Genomic DNA, 21,383 nt, shown 5'->3' with positions numbered 1-21,383 from the left:
GGAACAACCGGTACCAGCCATTGCAAAAACATGCCAAAATGTAAAGACCATCGAGACAAGGAAGAAACTGCATCAACTAACGAGCAAAATAACCAGTTAATATCATAATGGCAGGATCAAGTTCACACATAACAATCTTAACCTTAAATGTAAATGGACTAAATGCTCCAATTAAAAGACACAGACTGGCAAACTGGATAAAGAGTCAAGACCCATCAGGCTGCTGTATTCAGGAGACCCATCTCACATGCAGAGACATACATAGGCTCAAAATAAAGGGATGGAGGAAGATTTACCAAGCAAATGGAGAACAAAAAAAATCAGGGGTTGCAATACTAGTCTCTGATAAAACAGACTTTAAACCATCAAAGATCAAAAGAGACAAAGAAGGCCATTACATAATGGTAAAGGGATCCATTCAACAGGAAGAGCTAACTATCCTAAATATATATGCACCCAATACAGGAGCACCCAGCTTCATAAAGCAAGTCCTTAGAATCTTACAAAGAGACTTAGACTCCCATGCAATAATAATGGGAGACTTCAACACTCCACTGTCAACATTAGACAGATCAACGAGACAGAAAGTTAACAAGGATATCCAGGAATTGAACTCATCTCTGCAGCAAGCAGACCTAATAGACATCTATAGAACTCTCCACCCCAAATCAACAGAATATACATTCTTCTCAGCACCACATCGTACTTACTCCAAAATCGACCACGTAATTGGAAGTAAAGCACTCCTCAGCAAATGTACAAGAACAGAAATTATAACAAACTGTCTCTCAGACCACAGTGCAATCAAACTAGAACTCAGGACTAAGAAACTCAATCAAAACCGCTCAACTACATGGAAACTGAACAACCTGCTCCTGAATGACTACGGGGTACATAACGAAATGAAGGCAGAAATAAAGATGTTCTTTGAAACCAATGAGAACAAAGATACAACATATCAGAATCTCTGGGACACATTTAAAGCAGTGTGTAGAGGGAAATTTATAGCACTAAATGCCCACAAGAGAAAGCTGGAAAGATCTAATATTGACACTCTAACATCACAATTAAAAGAACTAGAGAAGCAAGAGCAAACACATTCGAAAGCTAGCAGAAGGCTAGAAATAACTAAGATCAGAGCAGAACTGAAGGAGATAGAGACACAAAAAACTCTCCAAAAAAATCAATGAATCCAGGAGTTGGTTTTTTGAAAAGATCAACAAAATTGACAGACCACTAGCAAGACTAATAAAGAAGAAAAGAGAGAAGAATCAAATAGACGCAATAAAAAATGATAAAGGGGATATCACCACCGACCCCACAGAAATACAAACTACCATCAGAGAATACTATAAACACCTCTACGCAAATAAACTGGAAAATCTAGAAGAAATGGATAATTTCCTGGACACTTACACTCTTCCAAGACTAAACCAGGAAGAAGTTGAATCCCTGAATAGACCAATAGCAGGCTCTGAAATTGAGGCAATAATTAATAGCCTACCAACCAAAAAAAGTCCAGGACCAGATGGATTCACAGCTGAATTCTACCAGAGGTACAAGGAGGAGTTGGTACCATTCCTTCTGAAACTATTCCAATCAATAGAAAAAGAGGGAATCCTCCCTAACTCATTTTATGAGGCCAACATCATCCTGATACCAAAGCCTGGCAGAGACACACACAACAAAAAAAGAGAATTTTAGACCAATATCCCTGATGAACATCGATGCAAAAATCCTCAATAAAATACTGGCAAACCGGATTCAGCAACACATCAAAAAGCTTATCCACCATGATATAGTGGGCTTCATCCCTGGGATGCAAGGCTGGTTCAACATTCGCAAATCAATAAACATAATCCAGCATATAAACAGAACCAAAGACAAGAACCACATGATTATCTCAATAGATGCAGAAAAGGCTTTTGACAAAATTCAACAGCCCTTCATGCTAAAAACGCTCAATAAATTCGGTATTGATGGAACGTACCTCAAAATCATAAGAGCTATTTATGACAAACCCACAGCCAATATCATACTGAATGGGCAAAAACTGGAAAAATTCCCTTTGAAAACTGGCACAAGACAGGGATGCCCTCTCTCACCACTCCTATTCAACATAGTGTTGGAAGTTCTGGCTAGGGCAATCAGGCAAGAGAAAGAAATCAAGGGTATTCAGTTAGGAAAAGAAGAAGTCAAACTGTCCCTGTTTGCAGATGACATGATTGTATATTTAGAAAACCCCATTGTCTCAGCCCAAAATCTCCTTAAGCTGATAAGCAACTTCAGCAAAGTCTCAGGATACAAAATTAATGTGCAAAAATCACAAGCATTCTTATACACCAGTAACAGACAAACAGAGAGCCAAATCAGGAATGAACTTCCATTCACAATTGCTTCAAAGAGAATCAAATACCTAGGAATCCAACTGACAAGGGATGTCAAGGACCTCTTCAAGGAGAACTACAAACCACTGCTCAGTGAAATAAAAGAGGACACAAACAAATGGAAGAACATACCATGCTCATGGATAGGAAGAATCAATATCGTGAAAATGGCCATACTGCCCAAGGTAATTTATAGATTCAATGCCATCCCCATCAAGCTACCAACGAGTTTCTTCACAGAATTGGAAAAAACTGCTTTAAAGTTCATATGGAACCAAAAAAGAGCCCGCATCTCCAAGACAATCCTAAGTCAAAAGAACAAAGCTGGAGGCATCACGCTACCTGACTTCAAACTATACTACAAGGCTACAGTAACCAAAACAGCATGCTACTGGTACCAAAACAGAGATATAGACCAATGGAACAGAACAGAGTCCTCAGAAATAATACCACACATCTACAGCCATCTGATCTTTGACAAACCTCAGAGAAACAAGAAATGGGGAAAGGATTCCCTATTTAATAAATGGTGCTGGGAAAATTGGCTAGCCATAAGTAGAAAGCTGAAACTGGATCCTTTCCTTACTCCTTATACGAAAATTAATTCAAGATGGATTAGAGACTTAAATGTTAGACCTAATACCATAAAAATCCTGGAGGAAAACCTAGGTAGTACCATTCAGGACATAGGCATGGGCAAAGACTTCATGTCTAAAACACCAAAAGCAACGGCAGCAAAAGCCAAAATTGACAAATGGGATCTCATTAAACTAAAGAGCTTCTGCGCAGCAAAAGAAACTACCATCAGAGTGAACAGGCAACCTACAGAATGGGAGAAAATTTTTGCAATCTACTCATCTGACAAAGGGCTAATATCCAGAACCTACAAAGAACTCAAACAAATTTACAAGAAAAAAACAAACAACCCCATCAAAAAGTGGGCAAAGGATATGAACAGACATTTCTCAAAAGAAGACATTCATACAGCCAACAGACACATGAAAAAATGCTCATCATCACTGGCCATCAGAGAAATGCAAATCAAAACCACAATGAGATACCATCTCACACCAGTTAGAATGGCGATCATTAAAAAGTCAGGAAACAACAGGTGCTGGAGAGGATGTGGAGAAATAGGAACACTTTTACACTGTTGGTGGGATTGTAAACTAGTTCAACCATTATGGAAAACAGTATGGCGATTCCTCAAGGATCTAGAACTAGATGTACCATATGACCCAGCCATCCCATTACTGGGGATATACCCAAAGGATTATAAATTATGCTGCTATAAAGACACATGCACACGTATGTTTATTGCAGCACTATTCACAATAGCAAAGACTTGGAATCAACCCAAATGTCCACCAGTGACAGATTGGATTAAGAAAATGTGGCACATATACACCATGTAATACTATGCAGCCATCAAAAAGGATGAGTTTGTGTCCTTTGTAGGGACATGGATGCAGCTGGAAACCATCATTCTTAGCAAACTATCACAAGAACAGAAAAGCAAACACCGCATGTTCTCACTCATAAGTGGGAACTGAACAATAAGATCACTTGGACTCAGGAAGGGGAACATCACACACAGGGGCCTATCATGGGGAGGGGGGAGGGGGGAGGGATTGCATTGGAAGTTATACCTGATGTAAATGATGAGTTGATGGGTGCTGACGAGTTGATGGGTGCAGGACACCAACATGGCACAAGTATACATATGTAACAAACCTGCACGTTATGCACATGTACCCTACAACTTAAAGTATAATAATAATAAATAAATTTAAAAAAAAAAAGAAAATGTGGCACATATACACCATGGAATACTATGCAGCCATAAAAAAGGATGAGTTTGGGTCCTTTGTAGGGACATGGATGCAGCTGGAAACCATCATTCTTAGCAAACTATCACAAGAACAGGAAACCAAACACCACATGTTCTCACTCATAGGTGGGAACTGAACAATGAGAACACTTGGACTCAGGAAGGGGAACATCACACACCGGGGCCTATCATGGGGAGGGGGGAGGGGGGAGGGATTGCATTGGGAGTTATACCTGATGTAAATGATGAGTTGATGGGTGCAGCACACCAACATGGCACAAGTATACATATGTAACAAACTTGCACGTTATGCACATGTACCCTACAACTTAAAGTATAATAATAATAAATAAATTTAAAAAAATAAAATAAAAAAGAAAAAAAAAAAAAGAAAAAGGAAAAACAGAAATAAGACTGCCGACACAGTTATTGCCAATCACGTCTGAGGATCCTAGCACCATGACTTTCTGCACTATCAACAACCTCTTGGAACATATGACCTTATAATATGCATGTAATAACAATGGTGGTAATAATGGTGAAAATAATAATTGCATTAGCATTCACTGAGTTCTGTTGATGTGGCAGGCTCTATGTTTATCACTTTGCAATCAATTTATAAACATAATTCTAAGCAAAATCCCATAAGACTAGTGCTTTTATATTTTATTGTTGTTTGATGAGGTTGAGGTTTAGAGAGAGAACCTACACAGACTCAAACCCAGGTCTCTCCAATTCCAAACCTTGAGCTCCTCCTACTCGATCTAAAAATATTAAGGAAAATCATTTAAGAAATTTTGGTGTACCTATTAAGAGAATTTTAAATTAATTATTAAAAAAATTAAACAGCTAAAGCTTGTAAAAGTTTTTTTCTAAAACGTTTAACTAAAAATTTTGTGCTATTTTCTCAAAATGTACATTTTTAAAAATTTCTTCTGTTGCCTTCATTGTCTATATATCATGTTTATTTAACCAAGCAATGCTACGCTTTTTCAGTCAGCAAAAACTTGGCTTTGCTGTTTAGTAGAAAGGTTTCATATAAATGGTTTTTATTTTTTTGAGACACAGTCTTGCTCTGTCACCCAGGCTGGAGTGCAGTGGTGCGATCTCGGCTCTCTGCAGCCTCTGCCTCCCAGGTTCAAGCAATTCTCCTGCCTCAGCATCCGGAGTAGCTGGGATTACAGGCATGCGCTGCCACGGCTGGCTAATTTTTGTATTTTTAGTAGAGACATAGTATTTTTAGTATTTACATGTTGGCCAGGATGGTCTTGATCTCATGACATCGTGATCCGCCCTCCTCGGCCTCCTAGTTTTTTGTTTGTTTTAAATAACATTAATTTGATTCTTAAGGTTGCCTCCTGCAGCACAATACCTACAAAAGCATACAAGATATATATGCATAACCCTACATTTCGAGGATATATCCTCATGCCCTTACAGGCAAATGAAAACAGATAATGTGAAAAACAAAGTGAACAAAGACTAATAAAGAACCATGTCTAAACTTTGTCCCTCGTAATGTTTCCTAGATTTAAAACCCGCCATCTTCATGCCATTTTGTGGTCAGTAGCGTGGACACCAAGTGCAGAGAAAGAAGACACTGGATACATATTTGATAATTATTGTCTTTAATGAGGCTGTAATTCTTGTCTCTATTGAAATACTCTATTTTTTCCCAGTAACAACAGAATAAGAATGGTTGAATACAGCTCTAAATACATCTGAAATAAATCATTTTGTCCCTCTTACAAGCAAAGGAAAACTAAAATGGAAAATTTTAAAGGGAGACCATTTAATTAAATTGATAACAGCTATATATCTCTATTATAATGATACTTTGATTCTTATACAATGAATAAGTGATCTGAATACTACTACTTAGGCACCTTGCTGATATATTTTGTTCCCCTATAGCCTTTCACCTAATGATTATAGCATCCATTGATAGTTCTTGGCTAGTTAGTACACTGAGGGTCCCATCATGACAATTGTTTAATTCTTTCATTCATTCTTCCTTTATTAACTATCATTCTTTTATAAAGATAGACTCCTCTCACACAGTAAGGTATTCCAGGGTGTCAAAGAAAAATTTCACTGAATAAAGTTATATAGGCAAGGAAAATTTTATTCAGGACTATTTCAATAGAGCAGACATTGAGCTCAACTATGGAAAAAAAAAAAAAAAAGTGGGAGGATTTTTAAGCCCTGGGGTGAGGCAATAGAAAGAACTGGAAGATGTTAGGGAGAAGGTTGGCCAATGTGATTAGTTATCTGTGTCTGCTAAGTGTTGCTTGTCAAAAGTAGGCTCCTACCCTCCCACAGAAACTGGGAGATTGGGAAGCTATCTTTCTTGATTATTACAGTTCAATGGGTTGACTCCCAAGTCCTTGAGAATAACATTTCTGTGTTGTAAAACTGACAAGAAGCTGGAAGAAGATTTATATATTAAAGAGGAAGAGAAAAAAATTACAATAGAAAGTCTTCTCCAAGTCAATGCTCTAAGAAAAAGGAGGTCACAGACCTAAATTCAGGAAGAAACCCTCTAAAATTTAGTCAAGTTGAGGGGAACATTGAGCAGTCTTGATGAAAGCTTGTCTTGTACTTTCCCATAACACAACATACATCATGTTCATCTTCAAGGTCATTTCTTGGTCCAAAATAGTTGCTGGAGTTCAATTATCATGATCACTTGTCACGCAGCAGGAAGCAGAAAGGTGAATTAAAAAACAACATATGCCAGCTATCTGTTTTTCCCTTAAGGATCCTTAAAACCATCCAACAACTTCTCTTAGCATGTAATTGGCCACCCCAAGCTATAAGAAAGACTGAGAAATATGATACTTTAGCTGAGCACATTCCTGCCTGGAAGAGTCAGGAATCCGTTAGTATTTTTAACGATGAAAATGTCTGAGTAAAAAGCCAGAAGTCTCAAACATATATACGTTATGAAAATAGAAGCACTGGAAACTCTGAAGAAGTTCAATAAATTATTTTTCCTCAGATCTACTACACATCATATTCTGTTTTATTAGGAGTATATCCCAAGCCTAATAATTTACATCTGCTTTCAGCAAATCAACCTAAGAAGATACAGAAGGATAATATTCTCTTTTATTCACTGACCCAAAGAAAGACAAAAATTTAGAAAATATTTAGAACATTGTGGTTTACAGGACATTTTCATCTGGTTTAAGAACTTGTTGCTTTAGAGATGGAGAAATACATCTTAAAAATCTGCAAAAAAGAACTTTCAATTAATGACCCTCAGATTGTATCTATCTTACCTAGATCAAAGCAGAACCGAAAGTTCCTGATTAATCCTGTCTGCCTAATCCTCCAATTATGTAAGGCGGTTCCAACAAATATCAGGAGCATCATTGAAAACCACAGCTCTTCTCATTCATTACAACATATACTGGAAGAAGTGTTTCAAACCACGAAGAAGTGTTCCTAATTAGGGTGATATTCCTATTGAAATTACAATTCTAGGCTTTAATAGTATAGTTGCTCCTGGTTTAAAAATAGACTATGAATAATCTTTCATACTTTCTACATAATCTACATAAACATCCTGAATAAAACAAAACGTAAGCACTCACACTTGAGTTCATAATCATGATCCAAACACATTTGTTTTAATGATTATGTTTCTCTAGGTATATTCTTAATTTTCCCCTACTAGCATGACCAGCATACTATAGACATAGTACATATTGACCCTGTGGACAAAGAACATAGTTTATATTAAATGCTTTGTTTATTTCTAAAATACTTAGCCTACAATTTGTAAATATAAACATATTTAGAGAGAAAGCACAGCAAGATGGTGGAATAGAAGGCTCACTGCAAGGACACCAAGAAAACAACTATCTACACAGAAAAAAAACACCCTCCTAAGAACCAAAAATCAGGAGAGCACTTACATTACCTGGTTTTATAGTACCTGGTTTTAACTTCATATCGCTGAAGGAAGCACTAAAGAGATTTTTTAAAGTCCTGAAACACTGCCTCCACTCCCTATCCCCACTTGGCAATGGCAACATGGTGCCGAGAGCATCTCTAGGAGCTGGGGAGGGAGAACACAGCAATTGTGAGGCATTGAACTTAGTGCTGTCCTGTTGGAGCAGAAAGGAAAATGCAACCAAACTCAGCTGATGCCAGCCCACAGACAGAGCATTTAAACCAGTCCTAGCCAGAGGGGAATCACCAATCCTAGTGGTCCTAATTTGAGTACCTGCAAACATCACCACGGTGGTCTACAGTGCCCTGTGTCTCCAAATAAATTTGAAAGGCAGTCTAGGCCACAAGGACTGCAACTCTTAGGTGAGTCCTGGGGCAGAACTAGGGCCAGATACAGTGGACTCAGGGGGCATGTGATATATTGAGACACCAGCTGGGGCAGCCAAAAGAGTACTGGCATCATCCCTCCCCTAACCCCAGCCTACACAGCTCATGGCTCCAAAAGAGGTCCTTTTCTTTCCACTTGAAAACAGGAGAAGGGAGAGTGGGGAGGACTTTGTCTTGCATCTTGGATACCAGTCCAGCCATAGCAGGATAGGGCATCAGTCAGAGTTATAAGGCCTTTGTTCCAGGGCCTAAATCTCAGATAACATTTCTAGACACACTGTGAGCCAGAAGGAAACCTGCGGCCTTAAAGAAAAGGATACAGTCCTGGCAGCATTCATCACCTGCTACCTGAAGAGACTTTGGGCCCTGAATAACCAGCAACAATACACAGGTACTATGTCCAGAACTTTCGGTGAGTCTCTGACACTTGCTGATTTCAGGTGAGACTCAGCACATTATCAGCTGTGGTGGCTATGGGGCAAAACTCCTTCTGCTTGAGAAAAGCAGAGGAAAAAGTAAAGGGGACTTTGTCTTACACCTCAGGTACCAGCATGGTGACCAATTCTAGGACTTGACTCTTAAATGGCATTTCTGGATATGCTCTGGGCCAGAGGGGAGACTACTGCCCTGAAATGTGAGTCCCAGGCCAGGCAGTATTCACCACAGGCTGAGTCCTTGGGCCTTAAGGAAGCAATGGCCAGTAGTCTGACAGTACTCCTCATGGCCTGGGGTAGTGGTGACTACGGGGAGAGGAGCCTCTGCCTTTGGAAACAGGAGGAAAGAGTGAGAATGACTGTGTTTGGTTTGAGTGCCACCTCAGCCACAATAAAACAGAACACCAAGTAGACTTCTAAGGTTTTTTACTCTAGTCTCTAATGCCCAGACAGTATCTCTGGGCCCACCTGGGGTCTGAGGGACCTTGCCACTCTGAAGGGAAGGACATAGGCCTGGCTGACTTTGCCACCTGCTGATTGTAGAGCACCAGGGACTTGCGTGAATGTAGGCAGTGGCCAGGGAATGGTTATACCAGGCCTTGGGTGAGACCCAAATGCTGTGCTGGCTTCAGATTTGATCCAGCACAGTCAGAGTAGTGGTGGCCACAGGGGTGTTTGTGTCACTCCACCTCCAACTTTAGGTGGCTCAGGACAGAGAGAGAGACAGTTTGAGAGAAAATAGGAAAGAGAACAAGAGTCTCTGCCCGGTAATCCAAATAATTCTTTCAGATCTGGCCTAAGACCATCAAGGCAGTACCTCTACGGGTCTGGAAAAACCACAGTGTTACTGGGCTTGGGGTGTCCCCTAAAGTAGATACAGGTTAGATCACAACACCCAAGTACTTCAAAATATCCCAAGAAGGATGGCTACAAATAAGCCCAGACAATAAGACTACAGTAAATACCTAACTCTTCAATGCCCAAACACTGAAAAATATCTACAAGAATCAACATCATCCAAGAAAACATAACTTCACCAAAAGAACTAAGTAAACTTAGTTCAGGGACCAATCCTGAAGAAACAGAGATATGTACCTTTCAGACAGAAAATTCAAAATAGCTGTGTTGAGGATACTCAAAGAAATTCAAGATAACACAGAGAAAGAATTCAGAATTCTATCACATAAATTTAACAAAGATACTAAAATAATTAGAAAGAATCAGACAGAAATTTTGGAGCTGAAAAATGCAATTAGCATAATGAAGAAAGCATCAGAGTCCTTTAACAGCAGGATGCATCAAGCAGAAGAAATAATTAGTGAACTTGAAGATGGGCTATTTTAACATACACAGACAGACGAGGCAAAAGAAAAGGAACAAAAAACAAGGAAGCATGCCTACAGAATCTAGGAAATAGACTCAAAAGGGCAAATCTAAGAGTTACTGGCCTTAAACAAGAGGTAGAGAAAGAGAAGGTAGAAAGTTTATTCAAAGGGGTCAGGCGCAGTGGCTCAAGCCTGTAATCCCAGCACTTTGGGAGGCTGAGACGGGTGGATCACAAGGTCAGGAGATGGAGACCATCCTGGCTAACACGGTGAAACCCTGTCTCTACTAAAAAATACAAAAAAACTAGCCGGGTGAGGTGGCGGGCGCCTGTAGTCCCAGCTACTCGGGAGGCTGAGACAGGAGAATGGCGTAAATCCGGAGGCAGAGCTTGCAGTGAGCTGAGATCTGGCTACTGCACTCCAGCCTGGGCAACAGAGCGAGACACCATCTCAAAAAAAAAAAAAAAAAAAAAAAAAAAAAAACGAAAGTTTATTCAAAGGGATAATAAAAGAGAACTTCCCAAACCTAGAGAAAGATATTAATATCCAAGTACAAGAAGGTTATAGAACACCAAGAAAGACTACCTCAAGACATTTAATATCAAACTCCCAAAGGTCAAGGATAAAGAAAGGACCCTAAAAGTAGCAAGAGAAAAGAAACAAATAACAGACACTGGAGCTCTGATATATTTGGCAGCAGACTTTTCAGTGGAAACCTTACAGGTCAGGAGAAAGTGGCATGACATTTTTAAAGTGCTGAAGGAAAAAAAAACTTTAATGTAGAATAGTATATCCAGTGAAAATATCCAACAAACATGAAGGAGAAATACTTTCCCTGACAAACAAGAGCTGAGGGATTTCATCAATACCAGAACTGTCTTGCAAAAAATGCAGGACAATTAAAGGGAGTATTTCAATCAGAAAGAAAAGGACATTTATGCGAAGTAAGTACATAGAAAAACACAGAATACTATAACACTGTAACTGTGGTGTGTAAACTACTCTTACCCTAAGTAGAAAGACTAAACAATGAACCAATCAAAAATAATAACTACAACAATCTTTCAAGGCATAGTACAATAAGATCACACAAAAAATAAAAAGCAAGAAACTACATCATATCACCAGAGAAAATCACTATCACTAGCAGAAGACAAGAAAGAACCAAACAAGAAAGAAAACCAGAAACAATAAAATAGCAGGAGTAAGTCCTTACTTATCAATAACATTAAATGTAAATAAACTATCCAACCAAAAGACATAGACTGGCTGAATAAATGAAAAAATAAGAACCATTTATTTGCTGCCCAGAAAAAACACACTTCACCTATAAAGATACATAAAGACTGAAAATAAAGGGATAAAAAAAGATATTCCATGTGAATAAAAATCAAAAAAGCAGGAATTGCTAAACTTCTATCAGGTAAAATAGACATCAAGACAGAAACAAGATAAGAAAAGACAAAGAATGCCACTATATAATAAAGGGATCAACTCAGCAAGAGGACATAATTTTAATATATATGCACCCAAATTGGAGCACACAGCTATATAAAGCAAGCATTATTAAAGCTAAATAGAGAGTTAGGCCCCAATACAATAGCTGGAGATTTCAATAGCCTACTTTCAGCATTGGGCAGATATCCCAGGCAGAAAATCAGCAAAGAGGTGGGCTGGGGCCAAGATGGCAGACTAGAAGCAGCTGCGTTCAGAGGCTCCCATGACCAAAAAAAAAAAAAAAAAACCATAATCAGCATGTGAATCCTTCACCACCAACCAAGGTATCCAGGTTCTCTCATCGTAATTGACTAGAAGACTGGTGTGACCCACAGAGAGAAGGAAGAACAGTGTGGTGTGGCAGCCCACCTGAAAGCTACACGGGGAAGGGGAACTCCCTATCCACCGCCAAGGGAGGCAGTGAGTGAGCGCACTACCCAGGGGGGAAACTGTGCTTTTTACATGGAACTTTACAACCTATGGATTGGAAGATCCCACTTGCAAACCCACACCACCAGGACCTAGTATCCCAAACGTGGAGGGTACAGAATTTTATTTTATTTTTTTTTTTTTGAGATGAAGTCTCCCTCATCGCCCAGGCTGGAGTGCAGTGGCACCATCTCAGCTCACTGCAAGCTCCGCCTCCTAGGTTCACGCCATTCTCCTGCCTCAGCCTCCCCAGTAGCTGGCACTAAAGGCGCCCACCACCATGTCCGGCTAATTTTTTGTATTTTTAGTAGAGATGGGGTTTCACCGAGTTAGCCAGGATGGTCTCGATCTCCTGACCTTGTGATCCGCCCGCCTTGGCCTCCCAAAGTGCTGGGATTACAGGCGTGAGCCACGGCGCCAGGCCGCCTACAGATTCTTACAGCCTCTCAGTGGGAATCTGCCTAAGCCTACCAAACAGCGGGAGGAGGGGCAACCAGAGCCCGCCACCGCTGCCTGCTGTCTAAGTCCTTTGAGCTACTTGGGGGAGGGGCAGCAGCCAGCACTGGGACTTGCAACTGCCTAACACTTTAAGCTCCCTGGGCAGGAAAGGGCAGTACCCATTTCTATAGCTCCAGCTTGCACTTTTCCCCTGCTGGAGTCACGGAGGGTGGATGGCATGGTCCCAAGATTTGTCCATACAGCCCAACACACTGGCTATGGCAGTCTGCTGCCAGAGTGCCTCCTCAGGTCTAACCCTGATTCATTCTTCCTCAGTGGATGGGGCTTCCTTGCAGGTTCTCCAGTAACTCCAGCCAGAGGTTCAGGGACAGAATTCAGATTTCCCTTGGCCTAAGCCCCTAGGAGAAGGGGTGGCCACGGTCTCTGCAGACCAGAAGACTTAGCCTCTCCTCCTGGTAGTTCTAAGGAATCCGGGCAGCCAAGATGAGTGGGTTTTCTCCCAGCGAAACACGGCCTCTCTGTCAAGGGACAAAGTGCTTCATTAAACAAGCCCTGTTCCCTGTGCCACCCAACTGGGTGAGACACTCCAACAAGGGTTGTCAGATACCCTATACAGGAACGATCCTACTGGAACCAGATTGGTGCCCATCAAGGTCAGAAATCCCAGAAATAGTGCCGGCACCCATTTTTACTGCTCTCCAGTCTCTTGAATGACATCTCCAGGCACGGGAGCAAATCAGATGAAGTGGGCCTGAAGTGAACCCCCAGCAAACTGCAACAGCCCTGCAGAAGAGGGACCTGACTATTGAAACAAAAACAAGCAAGTGGAAAGTGGCAACAATGCATCAACAACAACAACAAAAGGCCCCCACAGAAACCCCATCAAGGGTCAGCAGCCTCAAAGACCAAAACTAGACAAACTCATGAAGATGAGGAAGAATCAATGAAAAAATAATGAAAACCCAAAAGGCTGGAGTGCCTCCTCTCCTCCAAATGATTGCAACATCCCTGCATCAAGGGCGCAGAACTGCACAAAGGATCACATAGATGAATTGATAGAAGTAGGCTGCAGAAGATGGGTAATAAAAAACTACGACGAGCTAAAGGAGAATCTTCCAACCCAATGCAAAGAAGCTAAGGACTTCAATAAAAGGTTTGAGGAATTGCTAGAGTAACCAGTTTAGAGAGGAACATAAACGACCTGATGGAGCTGAAAAACAGCATGAGAACGTCATGAAGCATACACAAGTATCAATTACTGAATCGACCAAGTAAAAGAAAGGATATTGAAGACCACCTTACTGAAATAAGAAATGCAGACAAGAGTAAAGAAAAAAGAATGAAAAGGAATGAACAAAGCCTTTAAGAAATATGGGACTTCATGAAAAGATCTAACCTATGATTGATTGGAGTACCAATAGGAGATGGGAAGAATGGAAACAAGCTGGAAAACACACTTCAGGATATTATCCAGGAGAACTTCCCCAACATAGCAAGACAGGCCAACATGCAAATTCAGGAAACACAGACAACACCACTAAGATACTCCAAGATGATCAACCCCAAAATACATAGTCATCAGATTCTCCAAAGTCAAAATGAAGGAAAAACTGTTAAGAGCAGCCAGAGAGAAAGACCAGGTCACATACAAAGGGAAGCCCATCAGACTAACAGCAGACCTCTCAGCAGAAACTCTACAAGTCAGAAGAGATTGGGGGCCAATGTTAACATTCTTAAAGAAAAGAATTTTCAACCCAGATTTTCATACCCAGCCAAACTAAGCTTCATAAACAAAAAAAAAAATAAAATCCTGTTCTGACAAGCAAATGCTGAGAGATTTTATTACCACTAGGCCTGCCCTGCAAGAGCTCCTGAAAGAAACACTAAATATGGAAAGGATAAACTGGTACCAGCCACTGCAAAAACACACCAAAATATAAAGACCAATGATATTATGAAGAAACTGCATCAACTAGTATGCAAAATAACCAAATAGCACCATGACGACAGGATCAAATTCACACATAACAATACTAACCTTCAATATAAATGGGCTAAATGTCCCAATTAAAAGACATAGACTGCAAATTGGATAAGGAGTCAAGACTCATTGGTGTGTTGTAGTCAGGAGACCCATCATACATGCAAAGACACATACAGGCTCAAAATAACGAGGTAGAGGAAAACTTACCAAGCAAATGGAAAGCAAAAAAAGCAGGGGTTCAGACTTTAAACCAACAGAGATCAAAAAGGACAAAGAAGGGCATTACATAATGGTAAAGGGAAGAATTCAACAAGACGAGCTAACTATTGTGAGTATATATGCAACCAATACTGGAGCACGCGAATTCATGAAACAAGTTCTCAGAGACCTACAAAGAGACTTCATCTCCCACATAGTGATAGCGGGAGACTTTAACATACCACTATCAGTATTAGACAGATCAATGAGACAGAAAATTAACAAGGATATTCAGGACTTGAACTCAGCTATGGATCAAGTGGACCTAGCAGACGTCTTTGGAACTCTCTACCCCAAATCAATAGAATATACTTTCTTCTCAGTGCCACATGGCACTTATTCTAAAATCAACCACATAATTGGAAGTAAAACACTCCTCAACAAATGAAAAAGAACTGAGATTATGACAAACAGTCTCTCACACCACAGTGCAATCAAATTAGAACTCAAGATTAAGAAACTCACCTAAAACCACACAATTTCATGGAAATTGTACAACCTGCTCCTGAATGACTCCTGGGTAAATAATGAAATTAACGCATAAATCAAGAAGTTCTTCAAAACCAATGAGAACAAAGAGACAACATACCAGAATCTCTAAATACAGCTAAAGCAGTGTTAAGAGGGAAACTGATAGCACTAAATGCCCACATCGGAAAGCTGGAAAGATCTCAAATTGACACTCTAACATCACAATTAAAAGAGCAAGAGAGGCAAGAGAAAACTAATCCAAAAGCTAGCAGAAGGCAAGAAATAACTAAGATCAGAGCAGAATTGAAGGAGACAGAGACAGGAAAAACTCTCCAAAAAACCAACAAATCCAGAAGCTGTTTAAAAAATTAACAAAATAGATCACTAGCTAGACTAATAAGGAGAGAAGAATCAAACAGACACAATAAAATGATAAAGGGGATATCACCACTGATCCCACAGAAATACCAACCACCATCAGAGAATACTAAACACTGCTATGCAAATAAAGTAGAAAATCTAGAAGAAATGGATAAATTGCTGGATGTGTACACCCTACCAAGACTAAACCAGGGAGAAGCTGAATCCCTGAGTAGACCAATAACAAGTTCTGAAACTGAGGAAGTAATTAATAGCCTACCAATTGAAAAAAGCCCAGGACCAGATGGATTCACAGCTGAATTCTATCAGAAATACAAAGAGAAGCAGGAACCATTCCTTCTGAAACTATTCCAAATAATTGAAAAGGAGGGACTCCTCCCTAACTCATAAATAAAATGAAGCCAGCATCATCCTGATACCAAAACCTGAAAGAGACACAACAAAAAAAGAAAACTTGAACATCAATGCAAAAATCGATGAACATCAATGCAAAAAATCCTCAATAATATACTGGCAAACCAAATCCAGCAGCACATCAAAAAACTTATCCACCATGATCAAGTCAGCTTCATCCCTGGTATGCATGTCTGATTCAACATATGCAAATCAATAAACATAATCCATCACATAAACAGAACCAAAAAAAAAAAAAGACATGATTATCTCCATAGATGCAGAAAAGGCCTTTGATAAAATTCAGCATCCCTTCATGTTAAAAACTCTCAATAAACTAGTTATTGATGGAATATATCTCAAAATAATAAGAGCTATTTATGAAATCCCACAGCCAATATCATACCCTTTGAAAACCAGCAAAAGACAAGGATGCCCTCTCTCACCACTCCTATTTAACATAGGAAGCTCTGGCCAGAGCAATCAGGCAAGAAAAAGAAATAAAGGGTATCCAAATAGGAAGAGAGGAAGTCAGGTTGTCTCTGTTTGCAGATGACCTGATTTTATATTTAGAAAACCCCATTATCTCAGCCCAAAAACTTCCTGAACTGATAAGCAACTTCAGCAAAGTCTCAAAATACAAAACCAATGTGCAAATATCACAAACATTCCTTCACACCAACATTAGACAAGCAGTCAGCCAAATCATGACTGAACTGTCATTCACAATTGCTACAAAGAAAATAAAATACCTAGGAATACAATTTACAAGGGATGTGAAGGACCTCTACAAGGAGAACTACAAACCACTGCTCAAGGAAATAGGACAGGACACAAACAAATGGAAAAACATTCATTGATAGGAAGAATCAATATTGTAAAAATGGCCATGTTACTCAAAGTAATTTTTAGATTCAATGCTATTCCCATCAAACTAAAATTGACATTTTTCACAGAATTCCAAAAAAAAAAAAAACTATTTTAAATCTCATATGGAATCCAAGAAGACCCTATATAGCCAGGACAATCCTAAACAAAAAGAACAGAGCTGGAGGCATCACGCTACCTGACTTCAAACTATACTATAAGACTGCAGTAACCAAAACAGCATGGTACTGGTACCAAAACAGATATATAGACCAATGGAGCATAACATAACCTCAGAAATAATGCCACACATCTACAACCATCTGATCTTTGACAAATCTGACAAAAACAAGCAATGGGGAAAGGATCTCCTATTCAGTAAATGGTGTGAGGAAAACTGGTTAGCCATATGCAAAAAACTGAAATTGGACCCCTTCATTATATCTTATACAAAAATTAACTCAGGATAGATAGAAGAATTAAATGTAAAAGCCAAAAAAAAAAAAAACAACCCCTAGAAGAAAACCTAGGCAATACCATTCAAGACATAGGCATAGGCGAAGACTTCATGACAAAAATGCCAAAAGCAAATGCAACAGAAGCCAAAATTGGCAAATGAGATCTAATTACTTTAAAGAGCTTCTGCACAGCAAAAGAAACTATCATCAGAGTGAACAGGCAACCTACAGAATGAGAGAACATTTTTGCAATCTTCCCATCTGACAAAGGTCTAAAATCCACAATTTACAAGGAACTTGAACAAACTTACAAGAAAAAAAAGAACCTTCAATGAGTGGGTGAAGATTATAAACAGACACTTCTCAAAAGAAGACATTTACATGGCCAAAAAACATATGAAAAAAAAGCTCAACATCACTTACCATCAGAGAAAAGAAAATCAAAACCACAATGAGATACCATCTCAAGCCAGTCAGAATGGTGATTATTACAAAGTCAGGAAGCAACAGATGCTGGTGAGGCAGTGGAGAAATAGAAATGCTTTTATACTGTTGGTGGGAGTGTAAAATAGTTCAACCATTGTGGAAGACAGTATGGTGATTCCTCAAGGACTAGAACCAGAAATATCACTTGACCCAGCAATCTCATTACTGGGTATGTACCCAAAGTGATATATATCATTCTGCTATAAAAACACATGCACATATATGTTTATTGCAACACTATTTAAATAGCAAAGACAAGGAACCAACCCAAATGTTCATCAATGACAGACTGGATAAAGAAACTGTAGTTCATATACATGATGGAATACTATGCAGCCATAAAAAGGAATGAGATCAAATCTTCTGCAGGGATGTGGATGAAGCTGGAAGCCATCATGCTTAGCAAACTAACACAAGAACAAAAAACTAAACACCAAATGTTCTCACTCATAAGTGGGAGTTGAACATTCAGAACTCATGGATACAGAGAGGGGAACAACACATACCAGGGTCTGTTGGGGGGTGGAGAATGAGAGGAGAGAACTTAGATGATGGCTCAATAGGTACAGCAAACCACCATGGCACACATATACCTAAGTAACAAACCTGTATGTTCTGCACATGTATCCCTTTTTTATTTTTAGAAGAAAACAAATCAACAAAAAAGTCAGACTTAATCTGCACTATAGACCAAATGGAGTTAATAAATATTTACAGAACATTTCGTCCAAGAGCTGCAGAATACACATTATTTTCCTCAGCACATGGATCATTCTGAAGGATAGACTATACATTAGGTCACAGAACAAGTCTTAAAATGTTTTTTAACTTTTTTTAAAATGAAATAATATCATGCATCTTCTCTGACCACAATGGAACAAAACTAGAAATTAATAACAGGAGTATTTTGGAAACCACACAAATACATGGAAATTGAACAATATGCTTTTGAATGACCTGTGGGCCAATGAGGAAATTAAGATGGAAACTGAAAAACTTTCTGAAACAAATGATAACGAAAAAAACAATGTATTAGTCCGTTCTCACGCTGCTAATAAAAACATACCTGAGACTGGGTAATTTGTAAAGGAAAGAGGTTTAATTGACTCACAGTTCAGCATGGCTGGGGAGACCTCACAATCATGGCAGAAGGTGAAGGAAGAGCAAAGTCATGTTTTACATGGCAGCAAGGCAAGAGAGGATGTGCAGGGGAACTCCCCTTTATGAAACCATTAGATCTTGTGAGACTTATTAACTATCATGAGACCTGCCCCCATTATTCACTTCCCTCCCACCAAATCCCTCCCATGACATATGAGGATTACTACAATTCAAGGTGAGATTTGGGTGGGGATGCAGAGCCAACCCATATCACACAACATATCAAAACCTATGGGACACATCAAAATCAGTACTTAGAGGGAAGTTTACAGCTATAAGTGTCTACATCAAAAAAAGAAAAAACTTCAAATGAACAATCTAATGATGCTTCTTAAGGAACTAGAAAAGAGAAAGCCAAATCCAAAATTAGTGCATGGAAAGAAATAATAAAAATTGAAGCAGAAATAAATGAAATTCAAATGAAAAAATACAAAAGATCAATGAAACAAAGAGTTGGTTTCCTGAAAAGTTAAACAAAATTCACAAACCTTTAGCCAGACTAAGGAAAAAGAGAGAAGATACAAATAAATAAAATTAGAAATGAAAAAGAAGACATTACAAATGATACCACAGAAATTCAAAGGATTGTCAGTGGCTACTATGAGCAACATTATGCCAATAAATTAGAAAATCTAGAAGAAATGGACAAATTCCTAGACACATACAACCTACCAAAATTAAACCAGGAAGAAATCCAAAACCTGAGCAGACAAATACAAAGTAATGGGATCAAAGTCCTAATAAAAACTCTTTGAGTAAAGAAAAGCCTAGAACCTGATGGCTTCACTGCTGAATTCTATCAACCATTTAAAGAACTAATATCAATTGTACTCAAACTATTCCAAAAAATACAGGATATTTCCAAACTCATTCTACAAGGCCAGTATTACTCTAATACTACAACTAGACAAAGATGCATCAAAAAAGAAAGAGAACTACAGAGTCCAATATCTCTCATGATTATTGGTGCAAAAATTCTCAACAAAATCCTAGCATATTGAATTCAACAAAACATTAGAAAGATCCTCCATCATAACCAAGTGGGATTTATACCTGTGATGCAATAATGGTTCTACATACACAAATCAATGTGATATATCTTATCAATAGGACGAAGGATGAAAAATATATGATCATTTCCATTAATGTGGAAAAAGCATTTGATTAAATTCAACATCCCTTCCTAATAAAAACCCTAAAAAAACTGGAGATAGAAGGAACACACCTCAACATGATAAAATCCATATATGACAGACCCACAATTAGTATCATACTAAATGGGGAAAACTGAAAGCCTTTCCTCTAAGATCCGGAACATGACAAGGATGTTCATTGTAACAACTGTTATTCAGAATTATACTGGAAGTCCCAGATAGAGCAATCACACAAGAGAAAGAAATAAAGGGCACCCAAATTGGAAAATAAGAAACAAATTATCCTTGTTTGCAGATGATATAATTTTATACTCGGAAAAACCCAAAGACTCCACAACAAAACTATGAGAACTGATAAATCTAGTAAAGTTGAAGGATACAAAATCAACATATGAAAATCAGTAACATTTCTGTGTGTCAACGGTTAACAATGTGAAAAAAAATTAAAAAGTAATCCCATTTACAATAGCCACACATAAGATTAAATACTTAGGAATTAACCAAAGAAGTGAAAGTTCTCTATAATGAAAACTATAAAACACTAATGAAAGAAATTGAAGAAGACACAACAAATGGAAAAATATTTTATGTTCATGGATTGGAAGAATCAATATTGTTAAAATGTCCGTACTACCCAAAGCAATCTACAGATTCAATGCCACCTCTATCAAAATACCAATGACATTCTTCACAGAAATAGAAAACGCAAGCCTAAAATGTATATGGAACCACAAAAGACACAGAATAGCCAAAGCTATCTCAAGCAAAAATATCAAAACTGAAGGAATCACATTTCCTGACTTCAAATTATACTACAGAGCTATAGTAACCCAAACAGCATGGTACTGGCGTGAAAACAGACACATAGATCAATGGAACAGAATAAAAAATCCAAAAACAAATCCATATAACTACAGTGAACTCATTTTCAACAAAGGTGCCAAGAACATACACGGGGGGGCAGGGGGTTGGGGGTGGAGAGAAACAGTCTCTTCAATAAATGGTGCTGGGAAAACTATACCCCTACCCCTCAACATATATAAAAATAAAATAAAAATGGA

The 21,383-nt window shown here is 38.8% G+C and overlaps 1 protein-coding gene across 1 annotated transcript in view; it reads left to right on the top strand.

The window, feature by feature from the left end:
* The first annotated feature begins 12,791 nt into the window (after positions 1-12,791).
* LOC126952142 (cytochrome c oxidase subunit 7A2, mitochondrial) overlaps positions 12,792-21,383 on the top strand; it is a 1,153,643-nt gene continuing 1,145,051 nt past the window's right edge. The window contains exon 1 of the mRNA XM_050786540.1: positions 12,792-12,795. The gene's annotated coding sequence lies outside the window, so the exon portion shown is untranslated. The remainder of the gene's footprint in view (positions 12,796-21,383) is intronic.

This window comes from Macaca thibetana, chromosome 4 (assembly GCF_024542745.1).
Source record: "Macaca thibetana thibetana isolate TM-01 chromosome 4, ASM2454274v1, whole genome shotgun sequence".
NCBI lineage: Eukaryota > Metazoa > Chordata > Mammalia > Primates > Cercopithecidae > Macaca > Macaca thibetana.
Note: the sequence above shows the minus strand (reverse complement) of the source record. Positions and strands in the feature narration are given on the sequence as shown.